Below are 10,823 nucleotides of genomic sequence, written 5' to 3'. Positions count from 1 at the left end.
GGTATACCACATTTCAAAAGAAAACCTCAGAACGTTTCTTACCGCACGTTTCTCTGTCCTCGTCTTCCGGATCACCGTAGTGTCCGTAATGAATGCTGTATCCTTTGAACGAGAAAAAATCAGAAATGTATACTGATAACAATAAAACGTCAAACAAATACATAGATTCTGACTCTATTGCTACAAAGAATTTCAGAGTGATGTCATAAAGCGCGGGTAGTACTTCAGAAAGCTCAATTGCAATGTAATTTGAAACGTTTACCGAGTGCGCGGACTTGTCGCGCGTCACGCCACTATGCAAATGTCACCACATTAAGTTTAACGCATATCAATCGGCGTTTCAATGTTTCCAACTCTGAGTGAATGTACCTTTCAGGTCTTCATGACAGGCCTGTTTAGGAAGCAAGTGCACTTTTTTTGCAAATTAGGCTGCCCATAAACAGTAACCTCTATTTACAGCATAATTGTTGCTCTCGCTGCTTGCGCAGACATTGAACATATGAATAAGTTTGCGCTGTATACACGACAAAGAAGATGAGGGAGAATGAGAAGGAAATGTTCAGGGACATTAGACCCGCATGTCATGCCCAGCATGCGAGGGGTTCCCGCAATACATGACGCGAGCCTTTCACGTTACAAACACAACACAATTCGTGCCGGGAACACGAATTGATCATGTATTCAGGAGGGCGATTCACCTGGAAACAGTGCACGTCTACTACTCCAGTTTTCATAGCACCATAGTCACAATAATGGCAATAAATCCCGAAGACAACAGCAACGTGGATACTAATATGTATGAATCAACTTCACTCAGACGACAAACAAAAGCTAGGGGGACGGTTAAGCCGTGCCTTCAAGAGGGGAGCGCGACAGCGTATTCGGGCCCCATTCCCATAGCCTCTTCATTCGCTTGCCATACTTCGCTTCGACACCTCAACCGCGCCGCGAGGAAAGGAACTTATGCACGCGCAACATTGGCCGTTTGAAACTCTGCTGGAATGCCTACTTCAAGTGCAGTTGCGAAGCGCCCGCTACGTCATAATTCATTATGCGAAAATAGCGAAATATCCACTACGCGTCCGCAAGACAATACGCGCACCTAGGCACCTGCACACTTTGTCGATGCTGTGTGTATTATGGCTGAGCTCTTCGTAATAGGTGGCGTTTAAACCACCCACTCGTTGCGGAGTCCACGTGGTCGGACGCCTGGTGCGATTCCACGCTGCGCAATATTAAGTCTCTTAAACGAGACTCCTCGCCCGACACGACGTCTGCATAGGGTCTTTTTCCTGAGCAACTTCAAGTACTGGCGTGGCTCTGTCGTAGAACACCTGGCTGCCGCGTAGGATGGCTCAGTTCGATTTCAGCTCGAACCTTGAATTTTTACTTTTTGCATCCATCACAGTTTTTTGTTACCGGACAACTACGGATCTTTCGCTTACCACCAAGTCGCCTACGCTGACAAAGGAATTTCTGCGGCACGGGCTCTTTGACGCTGTCGCGTTAAAGTGAACTTCTTGAAGTGGCTGTTGCTACTTCACTCTATTTACGGATGCAAATGACAATAAAAGTACATGGTTTCTGCTCCGAACATTCATATCGGTCGTCAATCTTCAGAAGTTCTTGACAGCTGCGTCTTTGTTTATTTATTTTTAATGCACTAGCTGTAAGACCGTCAGCTCAGAAAAGATCGTCCGTTGAGTCGATCTGATGCCGACGGTGCGTTCGAAGCTGCAAATGAGGCTGTACGGAAAGGCCACCGAAAGAGAGAAAAGGCCGCGGAGTTCAGGAGCCGTTGTAAGCGAATAAACATGATAAACGTAAATGAAAACATTCCTGTGACTCCATTTGAACTTTGGGCCACTAGAATCGAAGCCCGATGCTTTAACCACTACGCCAGATGCCTTGTCCAGAAGAATCGAACACTCTAAAGAATGTCCTGGGTACAAGCAATCGTGTTGAAACCCTGGGCGCGTTTTCGCGACTCTGACGGCTTGTGGTCGGTGTCACCTCGTACGTACACAATTGAGGTGCAAAGCCTGCACCAGCCCTGGTGGCGCTTTTTAGCACTCTTGTACAAGAGTGCCACTAGCAGCTCTACACTGTATAAAAGGTGTTTCAAGATCATAACGCCGAAAATGCTCAAAAATAAGAAAAATGAGATATTTTGACACTACCTTCATAATTACTTTTTCTGTGGCGGCAGGCCTCTTAAGATGAGTTAAGGTATCAATTACGACAGTAATTAAATAACTTAATTTGATTAACTTTTCAATTGGTGGAAGCAGATGGTTGGGTCAAATGGGAAAATTGCAGACCTTCTTACGAAGAGCCTGTTGGTGCTTTGAGATTTCGAAAAAGCAGCCGCTGGGAACTATTAGCGATTAATGAAATCTGACCATTGGCGACACGGAAACCGAAACTCGGAAGAGCGCTGCTGCCATACTCTTTCGAGACGTCCAGATTGAGCGAGCGTTGTTGTACCAACCATCGATCGACTTCGCTTCGTGATTGTGCGGGTTTCGTTTGCGATTATACAGGCGCGTATGGAGCACGTACGTTAACAAATGTAGAACTAACCCTAGCACCCGCAATCGCCGTCGTGAACAGTGACGTCATTCTGGTCGTCTGGCACTCGCGCTCATCGGAGCTTCAGTTTGGTTTCGTCGGCGAATTTGGTTGAATTTCATTGCTCCGCAATAATCACTCGAGGCCAATTTTTCAACATCTCAAAGCGGCTTCGCAGGAAGGGCAGCAATTCTCCCATTTTACCCGACTACCTGTCTCCGCTAATTCAAAAGTTAATTAAATTGTTTTATTTAATCACTGCAGCAATTACTGTGTCTAGTCATCTTAAGATGTCTCCCCAAGAAGAAGTGATAATGAAGGCAACGAGCAAATATTCCATTTCCCTTATTTGTGATGATTTTGGGACATATTTCTTGAAACGCCCTGTGTAGCGTAGAGTCGCTCATTTCCGCCGCTTCTCTCGTATTTCTCTCGCATTTAACACAGAATAGACAATCACTTTTCTTTTCTTGTACGCAACTGTCCTCCACCAAAAGACAGGAAATATAAAGAAAACTTTTTCCACCAGCGCAATGGAGTGGCCAACAAATTCGCCGGTCGCTTAATTTAGTGTGTGAGAAAACAGCGGGCTTCCAGGGCCTTTACCAATTTTGAACTGTCAGACAAGGTGTGAGACAAGAATCAAGAAATGGGCAACTTACGGGGTATCTCGCGACAGTCTGGAGATCCATCGCATATCTTGAAGCTAGGAACCAACACGTCCCTGTGCCGGCATCTGATGTCCTTCTCTTCAAACGATGTCACAGCTTCTCCAAGCATGCGAATGGAAAAGAGTGGGAAAAAAACATGGGTGATCGCTCCGTCATAGGCATCGGCATAACACGAAAGTGAAACATGCCCTCACAGAAGTAGCTGAATGTTTATTTTACATTGATAGATGACAGCTTATACGATGTCTATAGGAAATGTGCACTAAGACGTTGGCGCCACGGTGCGGGAATGAACGAAAGCGACACGCGTGCTCCGTGCAGTAGCCGACCCATGGATGAGCGGAGCCGTGTCAGGCTGTTAGCGGTGCTTCACAATATCGCGTATGAATTGCTGTGTCGTAAACTGTGCCAATTGCTATAAGAACTACGCACCCGGAACAAAGTTTTTCAGTTTTCCGCCGTGACCATGGTTCAGAAACCAGCACGACTGCTCGGATTCACAGCGTACGCCACGTAAAGCAAGTGATCCCGGGTATGTTTATGAAGGACATGCTGCAGCTAGTTCGCTGTGAATGTACGCTCCACGCAAGTTAACTAATATTTTTACAGTGCTGACGGAACCGATTGGCAACCGGCAAAGTGATCTCGAGTCTGCAGTCCACATTTCGTTGGCGGAAAGCCATCGACAGATGCAGCAATTCTCCGTCGTGCGCTGCTGCTGTTCTTCCGCCGTACCGAAGTTCGTCGAGCGGCGCAGTTCGTAAACGGAAACAGTAAGGAAGAAGCCCCGGATGCGCGGCAACATGCGTCGGGGACCCCTAGAATATTAAAATTTATTCCCCTTGTATTGCCTTTGCCCCTTATCAGCACTGCGCGTGCAAGCGAAGCCGCGCCACGCCGTTCTGTTGCGCTACGTGACGGCTAAGATATCACGTGCAAAGCTGGCACGTCACAAAGTTACTCAAGCACTCATGCAGCCCGAGCAACGTCTACAAAGGGAGCTGAACTACAGCACTGAACACTTCGCGGAACTGCTATGGCATTACTAAATGCAACACGTGCAGTTCGGTGATCGTACGTTTTACTTGCCCGCATCGCAATGGGTTGTCTATAGGGGTGTGCGAATGATCGAAAGTTTCGAATATTCGTCAAATATTACATTCGAAATATTCGTATTCGATTCGAAAATCGTGTATTCGAAAAGTTTCGAATATTCGATAACTTCGAATATTCGAAAAATTCGAATATGCGATTCGATTACCATGCATAAAATAACTCGTCTTCCAGATTTCTGCTGCGTTCGTATAGCTAAAAACGTTGCCGAGAGGAGCGATAAACATCGTAAGTACACGGAGGCACGATATCTGCCTGCGACGAGCGCCCCAATACGTATGATTTAGTGCTGGTGCATCTCCGACGTGCAGCGCTGTTGGCGATCATGTAACCGTAAATTTTCAATATTATGCGGCCGTAACGTGCCGCACTACCACTCGTTCACTATGCGGGACCACTTCTGAAGAATGACAGTGACCCATGTGACTGGTGGCGGACTGTAGGCACCTTCAGGTACCCCAGACTGGCAAAGCTTTGCCCCATGTACGTCCCTATACCAGCCATTTCTGTTCCAAGCGAGCGTGCCTTTTCAGTGGCAGGGGGGGGGGGGGGCGTTGTATCTGTTAGAAGGGAGCGCCTACTGCTTGATCATGTGGAGCAACTCATATTTTTTCATGATAACATCTAGTCATTACTTTCATTGTGCCGTGATACTTGCTTGTGTTGTGATGTGCATTGTGCTAGCCTGGACATTGTGTTCTGGAGATAGCAGTGTATGTTATGTTGCCAGTCAGGCTGTTAATGTTTTTTTTTTTTTTCAAATAGCTACATGTTAAATAAAATATTGTTACTGCGGGGGCATTTTTCCTTTGATATTCGATATTCGATTCGATATTCGAAGATGGATATTCGTATTCGATTCGTATTCGAAAATTTTGATATTCGCACACCCCTAGTTGCCTAACACATGTCAGAGACACAAATGTCCTCGTTTACTCAAGAATAAACAGGCAGAAATGACAAGAATGCATACAAACATTGATGTTGACGGCCTACGCTTCCAGGTATACGCTAGCCTGCTGCACGTTTCACCCTTTCAATACACTCTGTCGCAAGTCCGTGCTTTCTGTCACATCAAAAACATGATTCATTCCGCATAATTTATGTCCTTTCTCTTCGTTTGAGGCCCTAACAGCATGCTGCACTGCTAACTTTCTGAAAGCCTACCCGTTTTATCGAATATGTCGCCTTCGCGCACACGCACTCGCATACAACGCGGGCGTAGCAGATGGAGAGACGACGATTCGTAGCACGCCATCTGAAATGGCGACTCTTGGCACTGCAGCGGCGCACTGGCGGAGTGGACTGCTGCGCCACCTGTAGGTGCTGCACGTGTCCCATTGGTGTTTGGCAGCTATATCACAATTTGACGTGGATGAACCCACGTTGACGCCTTATGGCATATCTTCTTCCCGAAGACTAACGTCCATGATCATGATTAAACCTTTGCGGTAGCTCTAGTATAGTGTTCACCTGGACACAGCATACGGTGAATCACGAACAAGGATGGTATCAACATGAACATTATAAAAACTGGTACTAGATATGCACTCTTTCAAAGCGTCGTCATTTGAGGAGAGAAACGGAAAGGTGCGCGAAGTGGGGTTGGCGCTCCCCAGTAACGGGGTACCCACGCCTGCACTCATGCATACACTACCATAGAGCGCTTCAGGAACGCGGCAGGCACATTTCGTAGCTTGAACCGTGAACGCGCGAAGGCGTTACGTTTCCCGCTGGCATGTCTCTCGCTGCACCAAATCACTCACTTGCGCGACATTCGCACGTCGACGTCGATGTCTTTCTGCGGCGCTCATTGAAGCACTTTTATTAGTTGGTGCCGTCGCACTGGAAGCAGCAGGCGGCGGAAAAGCACCGTTGGTACGGGTGAAAGCTGCACTACACTGGCGACTACAGAAGCGCTCCCTGTCGGCGCTTGTTTGTGCATCATGAAGTACTTCACTTTACCGCTCCCAGACGGCGACACTGCCCCACCAACCAAGAACACTGTGACAGGGAGGAGGTATGAAGGATAAATTGAGCGTTTGTGAAGCATCCTGCATGTGTGTCGGTAGCGCAGTGGGTAGAGCGCCCGGTACTTTTCGTCGCGGACCGAGAGGTTGTGGGTTCAATTCCCATGGCATCCGCGTCCACGGAACACTTTCTGTTACTTTTTCTTTGTCATCCGATCACGCGCATTTTACCAATGTCATTTCCATGATGTCAGTGAAGTCTTGATGGGCCCTCGCATAAAACACTTTCACGTTAAAAAACAACGGAAACGATAGGTGTCTACAGTTCTTTGGTTAATACTCAAGAATGCCTCTTGAGCTCAGTAGGATTACTGCCGGTACTAAAGGAGTTCGGCTCTCGAGATGCTCACTGAAGTCGCAAGGCTGTTTGTGGAAGTTGTTCTTCTAAATTAAAGAATCTTAAATGTTATGATTAGTAGTGGACATCAAGTAATTTTGTATTATTAAGCAGTTTACCGAGAGTGGGAAATGAATAACGAGAAGCAATGGTAACGTTCCTCATCGTACCACTACTATCCTTGTAAAATAATTATCTGCTTCACGCTTAATGCGTTGCATCTTGTATATGTATCAAATTTAAATGTGGTAATCGAAGGAGTATTTGAGCCCCATTATCCAGAGCTGTTCAACTGAAGCAGATGCTCAATATATTAGATTTCCCAGATCGTGAAACATACGCTTGAAATGGAAAATCACGATTATTGTGCTTAAACGTCGATGAAGGAACAAAGCCTTTTTCAGTGTTCATGTTAATCAAGCATACACAGGGCCTGCTTCCGTTCTCAGCCGTCACTGTAATTTTCTAGCTTCTTCACACACTGTCGTAGAAATATTAATGGGCTCTAAAGCATGGCTAAATAAGGCAATTAAAAAAAGAAGTCCTTTACGAAAATTTCAAACACGGCGTTTAAGGGTTTGAGTCTACGCTCTCTTAAAAAAAAGACTCCCTGTAGCGCTCTCTTTGTCTTCTGAAAAACAAAAGAAAAATAAGAAAGCCGCACATCACGTGTAACTTTTCTTTAATGCTGTACTCGGGGTACTGTAAGCTCGCGAACGGCATTGCGTCAATAAGCGTGAGACAAAGTTTTTGGCCCGAAAGCGGCGAGCGCAGAGTTTCAAAGTAAATTCGCACGAGGAAGATGGTGGAGATTGCTTGTGTTCTACAAAAAGGATGCGGCAAGTTGATATTTCACTAAAAAATATTTTTGAGACGTACATAGCATTTCAGCAGCTACCAACGAGCGAGCTATCGAGGAAGTTATAGTTTTCTGAGGAACACTTCAAATAACCGCCGTCAGAGGTGAGAATAAAATAACGTTCATTATTCTGCGAACGTGTCATTCCGACTACAACAGTGCATTCTTCTGCAGAAGTCTTTGTAGCTGATTACAGGAAGCAGTTATTGAACTCGCATCGCACGTCACGTCATATTAGTGTTACACTTGGTGCCGTTTTAGAACTTCCTCGGCCACACTCATTTTGTTTGTATGATACACTTCTAACAACACACGTCTCCGAGAACAGGAAGACGAACACGTGCGAAAAAAGGAGTAGGAAGCGAAAGGCTGGGCGCTGAACTGCAATGTTTTTTTTTCTTACTACAGAGCCAAGACAGCACTGTAGAAAATGATAAATAAACGCAGCCAGCCAGAAAAGGCAAAGAAGAAGAGGAAGTGAGAACACGTTCTATCATGGCGGCACGATGGCTCCTGGCTCAGTTTTAAAGACGATAGTCTTTCTTGGGGAACTTAAACGCAGAAATTTTGGTCTGTCTTTCTGTCTGTCCTTCTGTCTGTCTTTCTGTTTGTCGGCACGTCCCTCGATTCAGCCACTCGGCCAAAGTTGAACCACTTGCCCAAGTGCCAGCCATCGTGAACGGCTGACTAGGTTCATACTTTTGTACATTGTTGATAAAAAACCAAACATTACGCATATCCGAGGCGCAACATCACTAGGTAAGTATTAGGCGGTGTGTTCCTTTAACAGAAAATACATAGATACGCAATTTTAAAGACCTTGATGGTATGCGTTTAACGTTGAGACAGTAACGCGTTTATTAAAAGATTGCCACAGCTGAAACGATCAGCGGTCCAAGCCGAGCAAGCGCGAGCGCCAACAACAACCGTCTTCGTCTTCTTCTTTCGCAGGCGTTCTTGTCTGCGCCCTACCATGTTACAAATCACTCCCCCGCGGAAAAGGAGCCATCCTGGCGACCTAAGGAACAGGTACAATTGCTAAGTCATAATGCGGCTTCAGTCGATCGACGTGAACAGTCTCGCGGCCGCGACGACGGCGGTCCGTAGATGATTGAACAGGCTCAATCATATAGTTAACTGGGGATGCTTGACGTAGGACGCGGTAGGGGCCTTCGTACTTAGGCAGTAGCTTTGTGGAAAGGCCAGGAGCGGAGGAGGGAACGCGAAGCCACACCAACGTTCCAGGCGAATACGACTGAGGAGGCAGGTTTTCGTCGTGACGGTCCTTCTGGCCCTACTCGCCCTACAATGTTACAACCCTAGTTTCTTAAGGTGCGCTGAAAATGCGACTGCGCTGAAACTTGTCTTCCTCCGTGCCCTCTGCACAAGCTCATGTTGTGTTTCGGTTTCGGTTCAGTATTGCATTGTACGAATGACAGGGGGCGCCGCTCTGGCATTCCTGTTTTACCCAGGCGACGTGTAAGTAAGAGAGTTTGTGGAGAGTACTCGTTGAGCGCGGACGTTTCTTCTCCTTCGGCGCATCGCGCCAAACAGCGTGTTCGGGCTTGCCGGCGTCCCCACCGGTCGCGTTGGTCACCGCCGGTCTTCGCCTGCCGCTGCGCCGGGACTACCAGCCCGCAACACAGCACTCGTGTTTTCCGACGTATTGCCAGATGGCGTCCATATCTCACGCAGCGCCTCTTCTATCGTCTTTAGACGACATTTGCAGCGAAGCACGCAGATAGGCGGCCAATTTTTTCTGTACCCGCTAATATCGTAGCGTCTACATTTTGGTGCCGAAAACCCACGTGCGGACGCGCCTTCCTTCTACGCGCGGCGACCAGGAATCTACTCTCGCTTTGCGTCGCGGGCGGTGAGGAATCGACGGATCGTGGATACGAAGATTAGCGTTGGTACAACGACTTCGGCCAGCAGCATTGTTCGCCCAATGGATCGACCAAAAGGCAAGCGATCTGCAAGACGCGCGCAGAACACGAAGATAATTCAAGAAGCGCGACTCTTGCTTGACTCCGCTGACGTCGAGATCGCGAAGCTCTCAGCTGTAAAGGAACGACTCGCGGCTAGCAACGACGAGCTCTCTCAGATCGACGAGCTATATGAGCAGTATATTCCGACAGAAAATATCTAACAGGAATATACAGCTATAGCTGAATACCAGGGTGAAGCCGCTGGCATCCTTGCTGAGCTACGATGCCGAATATCCCAAATGGAGAGAGATCGGAACGGCCATGCTCAAGCTCCCAGTGGTGAAAGCACAGAAGAACCGGCTTTCAGAAATGAGGCTCCCGCAAGATTCATGGCGCCCCGGTTACCTCAGCTGCATATCCCAACGTTCAGAGGTGACATAGCACAGTGGACAGGCTTTTGGGAGCAATTTGAACAAGTTGTTCATCTCAACAACGACCTGACGCCTTCCACTAAATTCTATTACCTGAAGAGTTTCCTAGCCGGTGACGCAGCAGCAGCGATCGCGGGTTTGCCCGCGACCGAATCATGTTACGCCGACGCTGTAGATATGTTGAAGGAACGATTCGGCGACAAAACAACGATTATTCAGCACCATCTGACAGCACTGAGGAATCTTCCGAACGTGACATCAACCAACGACATCCGCGGTTTTCGAAGATTGTATGATGCCACGCAACTGAATATTCACTGCCTTGGAGCCCTGAACGTGCCTAGTCTGACATATTCAGCTATGCTCGTCGACATCTTGCAGCAGGCTCTACCACGTGACATCAGTCTCTCTTTCACTCGAGGAAAACGACACCGCGCCTTGACACAGTCATCTGACGTACGTGCTGCTCAAATCTCTTCGTCGGTTTCACCAGTATATGTGTCAAGTGCCTCGGATGCCGAGCTGAACGACCTTTTACTGTTCATGCGGGTGGAGCTCGAAAGCAGAGAACAGCACGCACTGCCACGTCAGAGGCCTCCTTTGGACGATCGCTTGGACCGGAGGCATAGTAGCATCCCGACGGCATCAGTTTTGCAGGCCACGTCTATCGCAAGGTTCAAATGCTTTTTCTGCCGTACTGATCAGCATAAGACGCGGAGTTGCATCGCGGATATCCCTCTGGCGGTCAAGAAGGAGCAGCTGACAAATGATAACCGGTGCTTTCGCTGCACGTCAAAAGGTCACAGAGCGAAGGATTGTAGCGTCAAGCTCACCTGTAGTTCCTGCCGCGGAAGACACGCCTCAAGTATGTGCGACCCCAATT

This window comes from Rhipicephalus sanguineus, chromosome 1 (assembly GCF_013339695.2).
Source record: "Rhipicephalus sanguineus isolate Rsan-2018 chromosome 1, BIME_Rsan_1.4, whole genome shotgun sequence".
In the NCBI taxonomy this organism is placed as follows: domain Eukaryota; kingdom Metazoa; phylum Arthropoda; class Arachnida; order Ixodida; family Ixodidae; genus Rhipicephalus; species Rhipicephalus sanguineus.
This window is presented reverse-complemented; position numbering follows the sequence as displayed.